At 50.9% G+C, this 21,507-nt stretch overlaps 1 protein-coding gene across 2 annotated transcripts in view; it reads left to right on the top strand.

Moving 5' to 3' along the window:
- Positions 1-21,507, top strand: part of LOC139239150 (kinesin light chain 1-like) — a 151,594-nt gene that overhangs the window by 11,093 nt on the left and 118,994 nt on the right. The window contains exon 1 of one of the 2 annotated variants that reach the window (XM_070867728.1): positions 3,328-3,586. The exons of the other annotated variant lie outside the window; for it this stretch is intronic. The gene's annotated coding sequence lies outside the window, so the exon portion shown is untranslated. Of the gene's footprint in view, positions 1-3,327; positions 3,587-21,507 lie in introns of those variants that run through there. 2 annotated transcript variants of the gene reach the window in all.

Below are 21,507 nucleotides of genomic sequence, written 5' to 3'. Positions count from 1 at the left end.
CGCTCTACTCGGAACTCCTTCATGGCAAGTGAGCCCCAGGTGGGCAGAGGAAACGTTACAAGGACACCCTCAAAGCCTCCCTGATAAAATGCAACATCCCTGGCCAAAGACCAGTCCGCCCTAAGTGGAGGAAGTGCATCCGGGAGGGCGCTGAGCACCTCGAGTCTCGTCGCCGAGAGCATGCAGAAAGCAAGCGCAGGCAGCGGAAGGAGCGTGCGGCAAACCAGTCCCACCCTCCCCTTCCCTCAACCACTGTCTGTCCCACCTGTGACAGGGACTGTAATTTCCCTATTGGACTGTTCAGCCACCTGAGAACTCACTTTTAGAGTGGAAGCAAGTCTTCCTCGATTCCGAGGGACTGCCTGTGATGATGATGATGGTGTCTGTGTATATGTGTGTGTGTTTTGTGTCTTTGCTCTCTCAGTGCAGGATGAGGCTCTGGAGAGGGGCAGAGTATCAAACAGGTTGGGGGAGGACCGAGGGCAGCGAATAGGAGTAAGATGACTATGAGGCCAGCACTGGGGCGCAGTAATGTGGAGGAGCCAGTCTGTCAGAGGCACCGGTCTCCAGCCGAGACATTAGAGAGTGGCTCCACTGCCAGTTACCTTAAATTGACAATCTGTAAATCAATTAAAACACTTGTGCCTATTACACGTGTGGCGTGTCACACCTTTCCAAGGGCATCTCACATGAAAGTGTCACACCCCAGATAGTCACACTCCAGACAGTCACACTCCAGACAGTCACACCCCAGACAGTCGCACTCCAGACAGTCACACCCCAGACAGTTACACCCCAGGCAGTCACACCCCAGACAGTCGCACTCCAGACAGTCACACCCCAGACAGTTACACCCCAGGCAGTCACACCCCAGACAGTCACACCCCAGACAGTCGTACTCCAGACAGTCACACCCCAGACAGTTACACCCCAGACAGTCGCACTCCAGACAGTCACACCCCAGGCAGTCACACCCCAGACAGTTACACCCCAGACAGTTACACCCCAGGCAGTCACACCCCAGACAGTCACACCCCAGTCACACTCCAGACAGTCGCACTCCAGACAGTCACACGCCAGACAGTCACACTCCAGACAGAGTCACACCCCAGACAGTTACACCCCAGACAGAGTCACACCCCAGTCAGAACACTCCCAAGGTGGCCATGAAAGATCCCACGGCCACTATTTTCTAGCCATTATTTATCCCTCAGCCAACATTATTAAAACAGATTATCTGTTGATTTATTGCTGTTCCCCTCGACCCCAGGATACAATTACACTGCCACAACACACTAGATTCAGTATCTGTCACTCTCTCTCTATATACATCGCACCATCTCTGCACAGCCCTCTCTGTCAATTCCTGCTCTCTGCCTATCACGCTCTCTTTCTCACTCTCTCTCTCTGTCTGTCACTCTCTCTTTCACAGTCTCTCTCTCTGTCTCTCTTTCTCACTCTCTCTCTCTTTCTCATTCTCACTCTCTCTCTCTCTGTCACTCTCTTTCTCACTCTCTATCTCTCTCTCTGTCTCTCACACTCTCTTTCTCAGTCTCTCGCTCCCTCTCTCTTTCTCTCTCTCTCCCTCTCTCTTTCTCACTCTCTCCCTCTCTCTGTCTGTCACTCTCTCTTTCTCACTCTCTCTCCCTCTTTCTTTCTCACTCACTCTCTCCCTCTCTCTCACTATCGCCCTCTCTCTGCCTGTCACTCTCTCTCTCTCTCTTTCCCACTCTCTATCTGTCTTTCCCTTTCTTCCTGTCACTCTTTCTTTCTCTCCCTCTCTTTCTAACTCTCTCTTTTTCACTCTCTCTCTCCCTCTATCTACCTGTCACTCTCTCTCGTTCTCTCCCTCTCTCTAACTGTGTCCCTCCCTCTCACTCTGTGTCTCCGTTTGTCTATCCCTCTCTCTGAAGGTCTATGTTTCTCTCCGTGTCCCCCCTCACTCTGTGTCTCTCTGCATCTCTCCAAGTGTCTCTTCCGTTCTGCATTTCCCTCATGCTCGGTGTCACCCTCTCTCTCGGTTTCTTATCTTCTTTCTGTTCGTGCCCCTCTCACTTTCTCCGCAGTTTTCTCTCTGCCTCTCTTGGTAATCCTCCATCCGTCTCTCGCTCTGCATCTGCCTCTCTGTTTTTCTCTCTGTCTCACATTCTGTCTCTCTGTCTGTTGATCTGTCTCTCTGTCTCTCACTCTGTCTCTCGCTCTGCCTCTCTGTGTCTCTCTCTGTCTCACATTCTGTCTCTCTGTCTCTCGCTCTGTCTCTCTGTCTGTCACTCTGTCTCTCTGTCTCTCACTCTGCCTCTCTGTGTCTCTCTCTGTCTCTCGCTCTGTCTCTCTGTCTGTTTCTCTGCCTCTCTGTCTCATGCTCTGTCTCTCTGTCTGTCACTCTGTCTCTCACTCTGTCTCTCTGTGTCTCTCTCTGTCTCTCGCTCTGTCTCTCTGTCTCTCGCTCTGTCTCTCTGACTGTCACTCTGTCTCTCTGTCTCTCACTCTGTCTCTCTGTGTCTCTCGCTCTGTTTCTCTGCCTCTCTGTCTCATGCTCTGTTTCTCAGTCTCTTGCTATCTCTTTCTGTCTGCATCGCTCTGTCACTCTGTGTCTTTCTTTCTCTGAGCCTCACTCTCTCTCCCTTTCTCTCTTGTTCTTTCTAAATCTCTCTCTGGATACGAAGAGGAAAAAAAACTCTGGCCCACAGCAGCGCTGCTTGAATAGGGAATTCCGCTCGGTCTCGCATACCCGCTGGCCCCCATCAGTATTATTGGAACATCAATAAATAACGAACGAGTGAATTCTCAGGGGATAAAGGCAGCGACTGGTGTGGGCACAGAAGGTGGCAGACTGCAACTACCCCCACCGGGCTGTGGGCTGAGTCTGGCTGATCCCAACTGGAATTTTGCAGTTGCCCTCAGCCTTGGGGAAGAGGAGGAGTTGGGGGGAGGGGGGAGGGAGGAGGGAACAATAAACCCAGCCTGCGTGCACATTCCTGATTGATGTGTGTAGAGATCCCTGATGGAAAACATGTGCGGGCGCGCGTGCGCAGCGAGTGAGAGCGGGTTTGGGCTGAACTGTGACGCCCCTGCAGTCGAATAGCAGACGGGAGGCGGCGTTTGGGCAAGCGCTGCATTGCAGCGTGAGCACGGGGGGGTGGGGAGGAAATGTTAAATGTTAACATAAGCAGAGCTGGCTCGGGGCGGAGAAGGAGAGCGGCTGGGTAATATAGGGTTTTATAGGACAGTGATGGATCGCCCTTCTGTATCGAGTGTCTGTCACATTCTGAATTCCAAGGCGAGAGCTGAACAGCGCAGCTGTCGGATTGCAAAGCAAGTCTCCCCGGGCAGCTGTCCGCAGTTATCGAGTGCCCCTTCAGCCCGGGGAGCCGGGGCAGGCTCGACTTCGCTTAACCCTTTGGTGGCTGGCAGGGGTCCCATCGCCTCCCCACCCCCTTCCCCACCTACCCTGTTGCCCAACCGGGCTGGAACCAGCGCAGAGAGACAATCCAGGCTGGGACCTCCCAGGTCAGGATGATACGGGAGCGTAGCGGTTATGTTACCGGACCAGTAATCCCGAGGCTTGGACCAATGATCCCGCGACGTGAGTTCAAATCCTACCACGGCAGCTGGGGAATTTAAATTCAGTTAATGAAATCAATCTGGAATTAAAAAGTTGCTTCCTATAATTGTGAACATCGGACATCTCAAAGGGCTTTACAGCCAATGAAGTACTTTTGGAGTGCAGTCACTGTTGTAATGTGGGAAATGTGGCAGCCAATTTGCGCACAGCAAGCTCCCACACACAGAAATGTGATAATGACCCAAATCATCTGTTTTCAGCAGTAAATATTGGCCCAAGATATTGGGGAGAGCTCCCCTGCTTTTCTTCTAAATAGTGTCTCGGGATCTTTTACGTCCACCTGACAGAGCAGACGGGGCCTCGGTTTAACGTCTCATCTGAAAGACAGCACTTTCGACAGTGCGACGCTCCCTCAGCACTGCCCCTCCGACAGTGCAGCACTTCCTCAGTACTGCCCCTCCGACAGTGCAGCTCTCCCTCAGTACTGCCCCTCCGACAGTGCAGCTCTCCCTCAGTACTGCCCCTCCGACAGTGCAGCACTTCCTCAGTACTGCCCCTCCGACAGTGCGGCGCTCCCTCAGTACTGCCCCTCCGACAGTGCGGCCCTCCTTCAATACTGCCCCTGCGACAGTGCGGCGCTCCCTCAGTACTGCCCCTCCGACAGTGCGGCGCTCCCTCAGTACTGTCCCTCTGACAGTGCGCCGCTCCCTCAGTACTGCCCCTCCGACAGTGCGGCGCTCCCTCAATACTGCCCCTCCGACAGTGCGGCGCTCCCTCAGTAGTGCCCCTCCGACAGTGCGGCACTCCCTCAGTACTGCCCCTCCGACAATGCGGTGCTCCCTCAGTACTGCCCCTCCGACAGTGCGGCGCTCCCTCAGCACTGCCCCTCCGACAGTGCGGCGCTCCCTCAGTACTGCCCCTCCGACAGTGCGGCGCTCCCTCAGTACTGCCCCTCCGACAGTGCAGCGCTCCCTCAGCACTGCCCCTCCGACAGTGCGGCGCTCCCTCAGTACTGCCCCTCCGACAGTGCGGCGCTCCCTCAGTACTGCACTGGGGGCGTCAGTGGGACTTGAACCCAAGACCACTGGGGGAGTGGGACTTGAACCCAAGACCTTCTAATGGTATGTTGGCCTTTATTACAGGAGGATTTGAGTATAAGAGTAAAGACGTCTTACTGCAATTATATAGGGCCCTGGTGAGACCGCACCTGGAGTATTGTGCACAGTTTTGGTCTCCTTACCTAAGGAAGGATACACTTGCCATAGAGGGAGTGCAACGAAGGTTCACCAGACTGATTCCTGGGATGGGGAGATTGTCCTATGAGGACAGATTGAGTAGACTAGGCCGATATTCTCTAGAGTTTAGAAGAATGAGAGGTGATCTCATTGAAACATACAACATTCTTACAGGGCTTGACAGGGTAGATGAGGGAGGGTGTTTCCCCCGGGCTGGGGAGTCTCAGGATAAGGGGTCGGCCATTTAGGACTGAGATGAGGAGGAATTTCTTCACTCAGAGGGTGGTGAATCTTTGGAATTCTCTGCCCCAGAGGGCTGTGGAGGCTCAGTCGTTGAGTATATTCAAGGCTGAGATCGCTAGATTTTTGGATATTAAAGGAAGCGAGGGATATGGGGATCGGGCGGGAAAGTGGAGTTGAGGTCGAAGATCAGCCATGATCTCACTGAATGGCGAAGCAGGCTCGAGGGGCCGAATGGCCGACTCCTGCTCCTAATTCTTCTGTTCTCTGACTCAGAGGTGAGCGAGCGCTTCGCACTGAGCCACGGCTGATGTGAATTCTCGCTGTGCACGGGGTAATCCCACGCTGCTGTACAAATACCCCAGCGAAGGCATTTTGGCCGGGAAACGGTGAAGGGCTCTGAGCTGGTCCACCGGCAGAACTTTCTGCCCCTCTCCGTCAATGAGCGGTGGATCGAGAGCGTTCTCTGGTGTGCTGCAGCTTTGCAAGTGTGGAACAGTGAGAAGCAACTGGCGCTGTGTAGATGGGGGCGTACCCTCGACACACTGGGACGAAAAGAAAGACTTGCATTTATATAGCGCCTTTCACGGCCACCGGACGTCCCAAAGCGCTTTACAGCCACTGAAGCACTTTTTGAAATGGCGTCACTGTTGTAATGTAGGAACCACAGCCAGCCAATCTGCGCACAGCAAGCTCCCACAAACAGTTACGTTGATCGAGGGATATTGGCCCCAGGACATGGGGAGAACTCCCCTGCTCTTCTTCGAAAATAATGCCGTGGAATCTGTTACGCTCATAATAAAGTGATACAACTGAGTACTGTATGCAATGAGTAAGTGTGACCTTAGCTCCTTTAATTAAACTCCAGAGTGCTGGTACAGCGTGGGAGGCCTGCCTATATACCGTGCTCCCAAGGGATGCTGGGATCCCTTGGGACTCCAACAGGTAGGCCCTCTGGTGGTGGTGTGATACAGGTTGCCAAGGGTTACACACATAACATCACTCCCTCCCAAAGTCAATAGCACACTTATTTACAGGGTGAGACGATCTGGGGCTTTTCGCTCCCTTGTCGATCGTCTCGGTACAAATGCAGGTGTGGGTGAGTTGGTTGGTTTTTCACTGGGCAGCTGGGCAGCTGGCTCTGTCGGGCTGCTGGGGATGGTGAGTTCGACTTCGTGGTCAACCGTGATATCGGTTGCCACTTGTGTGTGTGTCGGAGGGTCAAAGTTGGTGGTGTCCTCTTCGGGTTGCTCGTGGCTGTTTGCGAACCGCTTTTTGGTTTGGTCCAAGTGCTTTCTGCACGTTTGTCCATTGGCTAATTTGACCTGAAACACCCTACTCCCTTCTTTGGCTATGACCGTGCCAGCAAGCTATTTGGGACCATGTCCACAGTTGAGTACAAATACAGGGTCATTGACTTCAATATCGCGTGACAAGTTTGCGCGATCATGGTACATGCTTTGTTGATGCCGCCTGCCCTCGACGTGATCACGGAGATCAGGGTGGACAAGAGAGAGCCTTGTTTTGAGCGCCCTTTTCATGAGCAGCTCGGCTGGGGGAACCCCGGTGAGCGAGTTGGGTTTTGTGCGGTAGCTGAGCAGGACTCGGGACAGGCGGGTCTGCAGGGAGCCTTCCGACACACATTTCAAGCTTTGCTTGATGTTTTGGACTGCCCGTTCTGCCTGACCGCTGGATGCGGACTTGAACGGGGCAGATGTGACGTGCTTGATCCCATTGCGGGTCATGAATTCCTTGAATTCAACACTGGTGAAGCACGGCCCATTGTCGCTGACAAGAATATCAGGCAGGCTCGTGGCCTTTCGATGGTGGCGGTGGATGTGCTTACAGACATTATTACACATTCAATCCATTTTGAATAAGCATCCACAACAACCAAGAATATTTTGCCTAGAAACGGGCCCGCAAAGTCAATGTGGATCCTAGACCGCGGTTTGGAGGGCCATGACCACACTTAGCGGTGCCTCTCTGGGTGCATTGCTCAGTTGAGAGCAAGTGTTACATTGGCGCACGCATGACTCTAAGTCTGAGTCGATGCCAGGCCACCACACATGGGATCTGGCTATGGCTTTCATCATTACTATGCCTGGGTGGGTGCTGTGTAGGTCGTGTTTGAATGTTTCCCTGCCTTTCTTAGGCAAAACCACGCGATTACCCCACAAAAGACAGTCCGCCTGTCAGGACATTTCGTCTTTGCGCCTCTGGAACGGCTTGAGCTCTTCCTGCATCTCCGCTGGGAGGCTAGACCAGCTCCCATGGAGGACACAGTTTTTTACAAGGGACAGTAAAGGATCCTGGCTGGTCCAGGTCCTGATCTGGCGGGCCGTAACAGGTGACTTTTCGTTTTCGAATGCATCCATCACCAAGAGCAAGTCCGCTGGCTGTGCCATTTTCACCCCGGTGGTGGGCAATGGTAGCCGACTGAGAGCATCAGCGCAGTTCTCTGTGCCTAGTCTGTGGCGGATTACATAGTTGTATGCCGACAGCGTGAGCGCCCATCTTTGGATGTGGGCAGAGGCATTGATGTTGGCGCTATTCTCAGAGAGCAAAGGGATTATGAGCGGCTTATGGTCAGTTTCTAGCTCAAACTTGAGACCAAACAGATACTGCTGCAATTTTTTCACCCCGTAAACGCATACCAGAGCTTCTTTTTCAATCATGTTGTAAGTCCATTCGGCCTTTGTCATGTATCTTACATTATTATATATAACTGTATCCTAACATGCTATACATGACTGTAATAAGATATGACCTGTAACCACCAGCATACCAGGGGTGCACTTGCAAGAGACAGGTATATAAGGACAGGTCTCAGGCAAGTGCAGCATTCCAGAGCTGTGAAATAAAAGGTGCAGGTCCAGAGTGACCTTGACTTCACTTCATGCCTCGTGTGAATCTGTACTGAGGGTTCAGGACTTTACAGTGGCGACGGGTTACGGGATTACAGAATCCACAGAATGGCGAACAACGGATCAGATGAAAAGTACAATGCGGGAGACAATTTGGACGACTTTATAGAAAGGCTCCAGCAAAGCTTTGTAACCAAAGACGATAAGGCAGACAATAGAAGAGCCCATCTCTTGACCAGCTGTGGCTCGAAAACATAAGCTTTAATGAAGGATCTGTTGGCACTCGAAAAACCAGCAAGCAAGTCGTTTGAGGAGTTGAGCACACTGGTAAGAGACCACCTGAAACCAGCGAGCAGCCTACACATGGCCAGACACAGGTTCTACAACTACAGACGCTGTGTGGGCCAGAGCATACCCGACTTCGTGGCGGAACTTCGGAGGTTGGCTAGTTTATGTGAGTTCTCCGATGAACTGAGGAGAGAAATGCTGAGAGACTTTTTCATTGAAGGAATAGGCCATGCAGGCATATTCCGAAAGCTCATAGAGACCAAGAACCTGACCTTAGAGGCAGCAGCACTGGTTGCACAGACATTCTTGGTAGGGGAAGAAGGTTGATTTACAATGCAGGTACGACAACTAACGAAATATTGGAACAAGAAGTTCACAGCACGAAACAAGCTGCTACCCCCACACACAGACAAAACCGGGAGAACAGGTTCTTGACAGCAGGCAGAGGCCATCAAGTGCCACAGGAACAGCCGTTCACACCTCATCAACCCACAATGCGAGCAATCAACTACAAACTGAGAGAAGCTCAAGAGAGATCAGCCTGACGCAGCTCATTCTTTGGGAACACTTTGAACAATGGAACAGGTCTGTGCTGCAGGTGTGGGGGTGGGCACTCGTCAAGGGGATGTCAATTTCAGCAGGCTGTTTGCAGAAATTGTGAATATTCAGGGCATTTGGCCCGCATGTGCAAAAAAACGTCAGCTCGGCTGGTATACGAATCAGATGGGTCGGAAAGCGGACCAGAAGATGGTGGGGACAGTACCCGGGACACCGGTGTACATTGGGTCAACACGATAAATGGCCGCTGCTCCTACAACAGGACACCTCCAATAATGATGAGGGTTCTACTCAACGGGATATCTGTCAACATGGAGCTGGATACGGGGGCGAGTCAATCTCTCATGGGCGCTCAACAATTTGAACAACTGTGGCCGCGTAAAAGAGACAGACCAAAACTCACAAGGGTCGACACCAAACTAAGGACCTATACCAAAGAAATCGTACCAGTCCTCGGCAGCGCCATGCTCTCTGTCACACACAAAGGGACAGTGAACCGACTTCCCCTGTGGATTGTCCCCGGAGACCCCCAGCACTGCTGGGGAGAAGCTGGCTGGCAAAACTAAACTGGAAATGGGATGATGTCCATGCCATGTCATTCGAGGAACGGACCTCCTGCTCAACAGTTATAAAGCGATTTGAACATCTCTTTCAGCCAGGTGTGGGCACTTTCAAAGGGGCCAAAGTCAAAATCTACATCACACAGGATGCTAGACCGGTCCATCACAAGGCCAGAGCTGTACCCTATGTGATGAGAGAAAAGATTGAACACGAACTAGACAGGCTTCTGCGGGAAGGCATTATATCACCTGTGGAATTTAGCGACTGGGCAAGTCTCATCGTCCCAGTCATGAAGCCTGATGGATCCGTACGAATCTGTGGGGACTACAAATCTACCATAAACAGAGTCTCCCTACAGGACCAGTACCCGCTGCCCAGAGCGGAGGACTTATTTGCCACATTGGCTGGAGGTAAACTTTTCTCAAAATTAGACCTCACATCTGTGTATATGACGCAAGAATTGACCGAGGAATCCAAGCTACTCACCACCATCAACACACATCGAGGCCTTTTCATGTACAATTGATGCCCATTCGGCATCAGGTCGGCAGCTGCCATAATCCAGCACAACATGGAGAGTCTGCTCAAATCCATCCCGGGGACAGTTGTATTTCAAGATGACATACTTATCACGGGCAGGGACACCGACTCCCATCTCCGTAATTTGGAGGAAGTACTTAAGCGGTTAGATCGGGTAGGCCTACGAGTCAAGAAATCCAAGTGCTTGTTTCTCGCACCGGAGGTTGAATTTTTGGGTAGAAGGATTGTCGCTGATGGAATCCGCCCAACAGAGTCCAAAACAGAAGCAATTCGCCTGGCACCCAGGCCCCGGAATATCTCAGAACTGCGCGCCTTTCTCGGGCTACTCAATTACTTTGGGAACTTTATGCAGAACTTAAGCACGCTGCTGGAGCCTCTCCACGTGCTACTCAGGAAGGGATGCGATTGGTTTTGAGGAGACGCCCAGGAACACGCCTTCAATAAGGCACGCAACCTTCTGTGTTCAAACAGTGTTTTGATTTTCTTTGACCCAGGTAAAAAGCTAGTTCTCACATGCGATGCGTCAGCGTATGGGGTCGGGTGCGTTTTGCAACATGTCAATAGTGCGGGCAAATTACAACCCATAGCTTGTGCCTCCAGGTCACTTTCGCGGGCGGAGCGCAGGTACGGAATGGTAGAGAAGGAGGCGCTCGCATGCGTGTACGGTGTCAAAAAGATGCACCAATACCTTTTCGGGGCCAAGTTCGCGTTAGAAACCGACCGCAAGCCCCTCACGTCCCTCCTATCCGAGAGCAAGGCAATAAACGCCAACGCCTCGGCGTGAATTCACCGGTGGGCACTCATGCTGGCGTCCTACGACTATACCATAAGGCTCAGACCAGGCACAGACAACTGTGCCGACGTGCTCAGCAGGCTACCCCTGGCGACCACGGAAGGGTCTGATGAACAGGACTGTGAGATAGTCATGGCAATCAATGCCTTTGAGTCCACAGGTTCGCCCATGACGGCTCGCCAAATCAGAGCCTGGACGGCCAGCGACCCCACGTTATCCTTAGTAAAAAGATGTGTCCTAACCGGTGACTGGGCAGAGGCTCGCGATGCCTGCCCCGAGGAATTAAAACCCTTTCACAGGCGCATGCATGAGCTATCACTACAAGCAGACTGCCTGATGTGGGGCAGCCGAGTAGTCATGCCTCTGCGAGGCAGAGAGGCATTTGTCCGGGAGCTCCACCGCAAGCACCCGGGGATTGTTCTCATGAAGGCCATAGCCAGATCCCATGTCTGGTGGCCTGGTATTGACGCGGACTTGGAGCTCTGTGTCCGAAGGTGCACCATTTGTGCCCAATTCAGCAATGCCCCCAGGGAAGCTCCACTGAGCCCCTGGCCCTGGCCTACCAAACCGTGGTCGCGAGTGCACGTAGACTATGCGGGCCCATTCATGGGCAAAATGTTCCTCGTAGTTGTAGATGCATTTTCAAAGTGGATCGAATGCACCATTTTAAACTCGAGCACAACCTCCACCACTGTGGAGAGCCTCGCAACCATGTTTGCAACGCACGGAATCCCTGACATATTGGTCAGTGACAATGGTCTGTGCTTCACCAGCGCAGAATTCCAAGACTTTATAATTGACCACGGCATAAATCACGTCAAGACGGCACCGTTCAAGTCGGCCTCCAATGGCCAGGCGGAGAGAGCAGTGCAAATCATTAAACAAGGCTTGCTTAAAATCCAAGGTCCCACGCTGCAGGGTCGCCTGTCGCGACTGCTGCTGGCATACAGATCTCGTCCGCACTCACTGACTGGGATCCCCCGTGCAACTGTTGATGAAAAGGACTTTAAAAACAAGGCTCTCATTAATCCTCCCAGACATGCACAAAATCGTTGAGGCAAAGCGCCGTAAGCTGACTGAGTACCATGACAGAAATTCAAGGGGGTGATGGAATGAGGTAGGGGACAAAGTGTTTATACTAAACTATGGCAGGGGTCCCAAAGGGCTTGCAGGGACAGTAACGGGCAAGGAAGGAAACAGGCTACTGGTAGTACAAATGGACAATGGCAAAACCTGCCGGAGGCATGTAGACCAAGTCAAAAACAGATTTACCAACAACACTGCGGAACCAGAGGCAGACTACAATGTGGAACTCGCACCACACCTGGTGGACAGACAGAGGGAACAACCTGAGGAAAGGGCAATCCCAACAGACAGCCCAGGCAAGTCAACAACAATCACACCAATCGAAACAGACAGCCCAGGCGAGATACCAGCAACCACACCCAAAGAAAAACAGACACCAAGGCAAACAACTTAACCACAACTCAGACGCTCCACGCGAGAGCGTAGACCACCTGAGAGACTGAATCTATAAAGACAATAAGACCTTAGGAGAGGGTGATGTCATGTATCTTACATTATTATATATAACTGTATCCTAACATGCTATACATGACTGTAATAAGATATGACCTGTAATCACCAGCATACCTTACCACCAGGGGTGCACTTGCAAGAGACAGGTATATAAGGACAGGTCTCAGGCAAGTGCAGCATTCCAGAACTGTGAAATAAAGGTGCAGGTCCAGAGTGACCTTCCCTTCACTACATGCCTCGTGTGAATCTGTACTGAGGGGACAGGACTTTACAGCCTTGGGACCAACTCCTGGATGCATACGCGACCGGTTGCAATGTTCCGTTTCATTTGCCTGTTGTAACACACACCCAACCCCGTATGACGACGCATCGCAAGCTAGCACTAATCGTTTACATGGGTTATACAGAACAAGCAGTTTGTTGGAACATAACAGATTTCTGGCTTTCTCAAAAGCAGCCTCTTGTGATTTCCCCCATACCCAGTCGTCTCCCTTGCGTAGCAGCACATGTTGGGTTCTAGCAAGGTGCTTAACCCGGGTAGGAAATTAGCGAAATAGTTGAGGAGTCCCAGGAATGACCGCAGCTCCGTCATGTTCCGTGGTCTCGATGCATTCTTGATGGCCTCCATCTTGGCGTCGGTGGGTCTGATGCCATCTGCCGCGATTCTTCTTCCTAAGAACTCGACCTCAAGCGCCAGGAAAACACACTTTGAGCGTTTCAACCTGGGTCCCACGCGATCTAGCTGACTCCAGATTCTTCAAGTTTTCGATGGTGTCCCGACCTGTGACCAGTATGTCGTCTTGGAAAACCACGGTGCGTGGAACCGACTTTAGCAGACTCTCCATGTTCCATTGGAAAATTGCCGCGGCCGAACGAATCCCAAACGGGCACCGGTTGTAGATGAACAGACCTTTGCGCCTGTTGATGCAGGTGAGGCTTTTCGAAGATTCCTCCAGCTCCTGTGTCATGTAGGCCAAGGTCAGGTCCAACTTGATGAACGTCTTTCCTCCAGACAGGGTTGCAAATAGGTCGTCTGCCTTGGGTAGCGGGTACTGGTCCTGGAGCGAAAAGCGGTTAATCGTTACTTTATAGTTCCCACAAATACTGACCGTGCCGTCGCCTTTGAGAACCAGAGGCCCGCTCGTTGAGCTCCACCGGCACGATGATGCCTTCTCGCTGCAGCCTGTCCAGCTCAATTTCCACTTTCTCTTGCATCATATACGGTACCGCCCGTGCCTTGTGGTGGATGGGCCGTGTACCGGGAACCAAGTGGATCTGCACCTTCGCCCCCGAGAAACCTCCAATGCCTGGCTCAAACAACGTTGGGAGTTCCAGGTGCGTGGAGAGGCTCGGGAGATGCGTCGCTGAGGCCTATAAAAAGGCCCAACGCGTCGGAGAGGTGGACCTTGTGCAGCTGCAGCAGGGTGAGAAGGCAAAAAAGTCACAGCCAAGGGGGTAAGTGATTGGCTGGTGATTGGTAAGTAGCCTTTCTTTTTCTTTTTCTTTTTCATTTTTTATCAGTAAGTAACCGTTTAACATTGTTGTTGCCCAATTAGGTTAATCTAAAGGTTAAGTCATGGCAGGAGAGCTCGGACACGTGTTATGCTCCTCCTGTACTATGTGGGAACTCAGGGACGCTTCCGGTGTCCCTGACGACTACTTGTGCGGGAAGTGCATCCGCCTGCAGCTCTTGACAGACTGCATTGTGGCACTGGAGCTGCGGGTGGATGAACTCTGGAGCATCCACGATGCTGAGAATGACGTGAATAGTACGTTTAGTGAGTTGGTCACACCGCAGGTAAAGGGTATGCAGCCAGATACGGAATGGGTGACCAACAGGAAGAGCAGGGCAAGGAAGGTAGTGCAGGGGTCCCCTGCGGTCATCCCCCTGCAAAACAGATACACTGCTTTGGGTACTGTTGATGGGGATGACTCATCAGGGGAAGGCAGCAGCAGCCAAGTTCAAGGCACCGTGGGTGGCTCTTCTGTACAGGAGGGCAGGAAAAAGACTGGGAGAGCGATAGTGATAGGGGATTCAATTGTAAGGGGAATAGATTGGCGTTCCTGCGGCCGCAACCGAGACTCCAGGATGGTATGTTGCCTCCCTGGTGCAAGGGTCAAGGATGTCTCGGAGCGGGTGCAGGACATTCTGAAAAGGGAGGGTGAACAGCCAGTTGTCGTGGTGCATATCGGTACCAACGATATAGGTAAAAAAACGGGATGAGGTCCTAGGAGACGAATTTAGGGAGCTAGGTGCTAAATTAAAAAGTAGGACCTCAAAAGTAGTAATCTCAGGATTGCTAACAGTGCCATGTGCTAGTCAGAGTAGGAATCGCAAGATAGCTCAGATGAATACGTGGCTTGAGGAGTGGTGCAGCAGAGAGGGATTCAAATTCCTGGGACATTGGAACCAGTTCTGGGGGAGATGGGACCAGTACAAACCGGACGGTCTGCACCTGGGCAGGACCGGAACCAATGTCCTAAGGGTTTGCTAGTGCTGTTGGGGAGGAGTTAAACTAATATGGCAGGGGGATGGGAATCTATGCAGGGAGGCAGAGGGAAATAAAAGGGAGACAGAGGCAAAAGATAGAAAGGAGCATAGTAAAAGTGGAGGGCAGAGAAACCCAAAGCAAAAAACAAAAAGGGTCACATTACAGCAAAATTCTAAAGGGGCAAAGTGTGTTAAAAAGACAAGCCTGAAGGCTCTATGCCTCAATGCGAGGAGTATTCGGAATAAGGTGGACGAATTAACTGCGCAGATAGCAGTTAACGGGTATGATGTAGTTGCCATCACCAAGACATGGCTCCAGGGTGACCAAGGCTGGGAACAAAACATCCAGGGGTATTCAACATTTAGGAAGGATAGACAGAAAGGAAAAGGAGGTGGAGTGGCGTTGCTGGTTAAAGAGGAAATTAATGCAATAATAAGGAAGGATATTGGTTTGGATGATGTGGAATCGGTATGGGTGGAGCTACGGAATACCAAAGGGCAAAAAACGTTAGTGGGAGTTGTGTACAGACCACAAAACAGTAGTAGTAAGGTTGGGAACAGCATCAAACAAGAAATAAGGACTTTAATTTACATATAGATTGGGCTAACCAAACTGGTAGCAATGCGGTGGAGGAGGATTTCCTGGAGTGTATTAGGGATAGTTTTCTTGACCAATACCAACTAGAGAGCTGGCCATCCTAGACTGGGTGATGTGTAATGAGAAAGAACTAATTAGCAATCTTGTTGTGCGAGGCCCCTTGGGGAAGAGTGACCATAATATGGTAGAATTCTTTATTAAGATGGAGAGTGACACAGTTAATTCAGAAACTAGGGTCCTGAACTTAAGGAAAGGTAACTTCGATGGTATGAGACGTGAATTGGCTAGAATAGACTGGCGAGTGATACTTAAAGGGTTGATGGTGGATAGGCAATGGCAAACATTTAAAGATCACATGGATGAACTTCAACAATTGTACATCACTGTCTGGAGTAAAAATAAAACAGGGAAGGTGGCTCAACCGTGGCTAACAAGGGAAATTAAGGATAGTGTTAAATCCAAGGAAGAGGCATATAAATTGACCAGAAAAAGCAGCAAACCAGAGGACTGGGAGAAATTTAGAATTCAGCAGAGGAGGACAAAGGGTTTAATTAGGAGGGGGAAATAGAGTACGAGAGGAGGCTTGCCGGGAACATAAAAACTGACTGCAAAAGCTTCTACAGATATGTGAAGAGAAAAAGATTAGTGAAGACAAACGTAGGTCCCTTGCAGTCAGGCTTGGGTGAATTTATAATGGGGAACAAAGAAATGGCAGACCAATTGAACAAATACTTTGGTTCTGTCTTCACGAAGGAAGACACAAATAACCTTCTGGATGTACTACGGGACCGAGGGTCTAATGAGAAGGAAGAATTGAAGGATATCCTAATTAGGCGGGAAATTGTGTTGGGGAAATTGATGGGATTGAAGGCTGATAAATCCCCGGGGCCTGATTGTCTGCATCCCAGAGTACTTAAGGAAGTGCCGTAGAAATAGTGGATGCATTGGTGATCATTTTCCAACAGTCTATCGACTGTTATAGGTAGCTAATATAACACCACTTTTTAAAAAAGGAGGGAGAAAGAAAACAGGTAATTATAGACCGGTTAGCCTGACATCAGTAGTGGGGAAAATGTTGGAATCAATTATTAAGGATGAAATAGCAGCGCATTTGGAAAGCAGTGACAGGATCGGTCCAAGTCAGCATGGATTTGTGAAAGGGAAATCATGTTTGACGAATCTTCTGGAATTTTTTGAGGATGTAACTAGTAGAGTGGACAAGGGAGAACCAGTGGATGTGGTGTATTTGGACTTTCAAAAGGCCTTTGACAAGATCCCACATAAGAGATTGGTGTGCAAAATCAAAGCACATGGTATTGGGGGTAATGTACTGACGTGGATAGAGAATTGGTTGGCAGACAGGAAGCAGAGAGTTGGGATAAACGGGTCCTTTTCGGAATGGGAGGCAGTGACTAGTGGAGTGCCGCAGGGCTCAGTGCTGGGACCCCAGCTCTTTACAATATACATCAATGATTTGGAGGAAGGAATTGAGTGTAATATCTCCAAGTTTGCAGATGACACTAAACTGGGTGGCGGTGTGAGCTGTGAGGAGATGCTAAGAGGCTGCAGAGTGACTTGGTGAGTGGGCAAATGCATGGCAGATGCAGTATAATGTGGATAAATGTGAGGTTATCCACTTTGGTGGCAAAAGCACGAAGGCAGAATATTATCTGAATGGCGGCAGATTAGGAAAAGGGGAGGTGCAACGAGACCTGGATGTCATGGTTCATCAGTCATTGAAAGTTGGCATGCAGATACAGCAGGCGGTGAAGAAGGCAAATGGCATGTTGGCCTTCATAGCCAGGGGATTTGAGTATAGGAGCAGGGAGGTCTTACTGCAATCGTACAGGGCCTTGGTGAGGCCTCACCTGGAATATTGTGTTCAGTTTTGGTCTCCTAATCTGAGGAAGGACGTTCTTGCTATTGAGGGAGTGCAGCGAGGGTTCACCAGACTGATTCCAGGGATGGCTGGACTGACATATGAGGAGAGACTGGATCAACTGGGCCTTTATACACTGGAGTTTAGAAGGATGAGAGGGGATCTCATAGAAACGTATAAGATTCTGATGGGACGGGACAGGTTAGATGCGGGAAAAATGTTCCCGATGTTGGGGAAGTCCAGAACCAGGGGACACAGTCTTAGGATAAGGGGTAGGCCATTTAGGACTGAGATGAGGAGAAACTTCTTCACTCAGAGAGTTGTTAATGCCAGTTCATTGGATGTATTCAAGAGGGAGTTAGATATGGCCCTTACGGCTAAAGGGATCAAGGAGTATGGAGAGAAAGCGGGAAACGGGTACTGAGGTGAATGATCAGCCATGATCTTATTGAATGGTGGTGCAGGCTTGAAGGGCCGAATGGCCTACTCCTGCACCTCTTTTCTATGTTTCTATGTTTCTATGTTTCTATGAAAGCGCTTGGATGTCGTCCCAGTTCCAGAGCATTTTCCCAGCCACCTTCTGCCAAACAGTGTGGGGCCATCCCCTGGTACAATCCATAGTGGGAGTTCGTGCACTGCTCCTGCTCCACCATTGGAGACTTTTACTTCTGCGCTGCCAATAACAGGGATCAACTCTTTGGTGTAAGTTCTTAGCTTGGTGTGAATGGGGCTAAGCTTGGGCCTGTGTGCCTTTTTGCTCCACAGCCTGTCGAAGGCCTTTTTGCTCCTTATAGACTGACTCGCACTCGTGTCCAATTCCATGGATACTGGAATTCCGTTCAGTTCAACTTTTAACATGATCAGTAGACATTTCGTGGTGAAGGTGTGTACCCTGTACATTTCTGCCTCATCGGTTCGAATCGCTAGTTTAGCCCGATCCACCATGGATTGATCTCCCTCTGCAACGTAGTGGTTTGCAGGGTTTGCAGCTCGTCTGCACATTCGCTGGAGGTGTCCCATTGTTCCACAGCCTTTGCGCGCATAGTGCTTGAAGCGGCATTGATGGGCCCGATGATCACCTCCGCAGCGCCAACAAGGCGATAACTGCCTCGCATTAATGACTGATGGTGGACTCTGGGTCATCTGAGGTCATACAGCTGCCAGTGTGTATGCTCTGCCATATGCATTCCTGCTTGAAAACGATGTTACTTTGTGTACAGTACTAGCCGAAACCTCTTTATGCTGCGAAATTTGTTTGGTGTTATCGCTGGTGGACATAAATGCCTGGGCGATCGTTGTGGCTTTGCTCAGATTCGGTGTTTCAACAGACAATAGTTTGTAAAGAATAACTTCATGGCCAATGCCAAGCACAAAAAAGTCTCTTAGCATTTGTTCAAGGAATCCATCGAATTCACAAAATCCTGCAAGGCGCCTTAGTTCGGCGACGTAGCTCGCCACTTCCTGGCCTTCCGATCGTTTGACACGTGTAGAACCGATACCTCGCCATCAGAACGCTTTCCTTCGGATTTAGGTGCTCCCGGACCAGCGTACACAGTTCTTCCTAGGATTTGGTTGTTGGTTTCACCGGAACTAGAAGATTCTTCACGGGGCCATAGGTTGTTGCCCCACAGACGGTGAGGAGGATCGCCTTTCGTTTGGCAGAGTCCTCATCTCCTTCCAGCTCATTGGCCACAAAGTATTGGTCGAGTCGCTCCACGAAGGCTTCCCACTCATCCCCTTCTGAGAATTTCTCCGGGATACCAACAGTTCTTTGCATTTTCGCGTGGTTGTTCGTTATCTCGTCGCCAATTGTTACGCTCATAATAAAGTGATACAACTGAGTACTGTATGCAATGAGTAAGTGTGACCTTAGCTCCTTTAATTAAACTCCAGAGTGCTTGTACAGCGTGGGTGGCCTGCTTATACACACTGCTCCCAAGGGATGCTGGGATCCCTTGGGACTCCAACAGGTAGGCCCCCTGGTGGTGGTGTGATACAGGTTGCCAAGAGTTACACACATAACAGGGTCTTTTACCTAAGAGAGCAGACAGGGTCTCAGTTTGCCCGAAGGACGGCACCTCCGACAGTGTGGCACTCCCCCAGCACTACACTGGGAGCGATCTCATTTCTCTTATCTGGAAGGAGGAGAGCATACCAGGGGATCTCAGAGACGCCGTAATCATGACCATCTTCAGGAAAGGCGACGTCCTATTGCGGTAATTACAGAGGAGTTTCCCTGTTGTCTGCCGCAGGGAATGTCATCGCAAGAATCCTCCTCAATCACCTTCTGCCAGTGGCTGAAGAGTTCCTCCCAGAGCCGCAATGCGCATTCCGCCCACTAAGGGGCACAATGGACATGATCTTCACCGTGCGGCAAATCCAGAAGGAATGCAGGGAGCAGCACCAACCACTGTACACGGCCTTCTTTGACCTCACAAAGGCTGTCGACGCTGTCAACCGCGAGGGACTGTGGAGCGTCTTCCTCAAATTCGGCTGCACTCAAAGGTTTGTCACCATCCTCCGCCTGCTCCACGATGACATGCAGGCCGTGATCCTGACCAACGGATCCACCACAGACCCAATCCACGTTCGGACTGGGGTCAAGCAGGGCTGCGTCATCGCACCAACGCTCTCGCTGCAATGCTCCATCCCGCTCTCAACAAGCTCCCCGCTGGAGTGGAGCTAAATTACAGGACAAACGGGAAACCGTTCAACCTTCGCCGCTTCCAGGTCAGATCCAAGTCCGTCCCATCCTCCGTCATCGAACTACGATGCGCGGACGACACGCGGAGGCCGAACTCCAAGCCTTCGTCAATACCTTCACCGAAGCCTACGAAAGCATAGCGAGGGGATTTGAGTACAGGGGCAGGGAGGTGTTACTACAGTTGTACAGGGCCTTGGTGAGGTCACACCTGGAGTATTGTGTACAGTTTTGGTCTCCTAACTTGAGGAAGGACATTCTTGCTATTGAGGGAGTGCAGCGAAGGTTCACCAGACTGATTCCCGGGATGGCGGGACTGACCTATCAAGAAAGACTGGATCAACTGGGCTTGTATTCACTGGAGTTCAGAAGAATGAGAGGGGATCTCATAGAAACGTTTAAAATTTTGATGGGTTTAGACAGGTTGGATGCAGGAAGAATGTTCCCAATGTTGGGGAAGTCCAGAACCAGGGGTCACAGTCTAAGGATAAGGGGTAAGCCATTTAGGACCAAGATGAGGAGAAACTTCTTCACCCAGAGAGTGGTGAACCTGTGGAATTCTCTACCACAGAAAGTTGTTGAGGCCAATTCACTAAATATATTCAAAAAGGAGTTAGATGTAGTCCTTACTACTCGGGGGATCAAGGGGTATGGCGAGAAAGCAGGAATGGGGTACTGAAGTTGCATGTTCAGCCATGAACTCATTGAATGGCGGTGCAGGCTGGAAGGGCCGAATGGCCTACTCCTGCACCTATTTTCTATGTTTCTATGTTTCATAGGCCTTACACTAAACATCTGCAAGACAAAGGTCCTCTACCAACCTGCCCCCGTCACACAGCACTGCTGCCACCAGTTAATCAAAATCCACAACGAGGCCTTGGACAATGTGGACCATTTTCCATACCTCGGGAGCCTCCAGTCAGCAAGGCCAGACACCGCCTTCAGTGCCCCAGCGCAGTCTTCGGTCGCCTGAGGAAGAGAGTGTTTGAAGACCAGGACCTCAAACTCAGCACCTCGATTCCGAGGGACTGCCAAAGAAGAAGGGAGTGTCAGCCTGGATTTATGTGCTCAAGTCCCTGGAGTGGGACTATGAACCCACGAACCTTCTGACTCAGAGAACGAGAGAGCTGGAGAGCTACGCATTGAGCCATAGCTGACACTAGTTTAAAAGGATAAAAAAAATGAGGGTGTGGTTAACAACCTTACACTGGGAGACTGCAAACACACAAACATCATCATCAAAGCGTTTCCAGTACCGGGTTACATCACAAAGCACTTTGCAAGATGGCCAGCCCGGGCCGAGAGAAAAAGAAGGGGAAGGGGGCGTGGAACATTGGGTATGGGAGGAGAGCGAAGGCTAGCAGAGACATAGGCGGCAATTTGAACTTAATCCAGGCGCTGGTTTTTCAACCGTGGCTCAGTGGGCAGCACCCTCGTCTCTGAGTCAGAAGGTCGAGGGTTCAAGTCCCAACTCCAGGGACTTGAGCACAAAAATCCAGGCCGACACTCCCAGTGCAGTGCTGAGGGAGCGCCGCACTGTCGGAGGTGCAGTCTTTTGGAGGAGAGGTTAAACCGAGGCTCCGTCTGCTCTCTCAGGTGGACATAAAAGATCCCACGGATCCCACTATTTCGAAGAGGAGCAGGGGGGAGTT

This window comes from Pristiophorus japonicus, chromosome 26 (genome assembly GCF_044704955.1).
Source record: "Pristiophorus japonicus isolate sPriJap1 chromosome 26, sPriJap1.hap1, whole genome shotgun sequence".
Lineage (NCBI taxonomy): Eukaryota > Metazoa > Chordata > Chondrichthyes > Pristiophoridae > Pristiophorus > Pristiophorus japonicus.
Note: the sequence above shows the minus strand (reverse complement) of the source record. Positions and strands in the feature narration are given on the sequence as shown.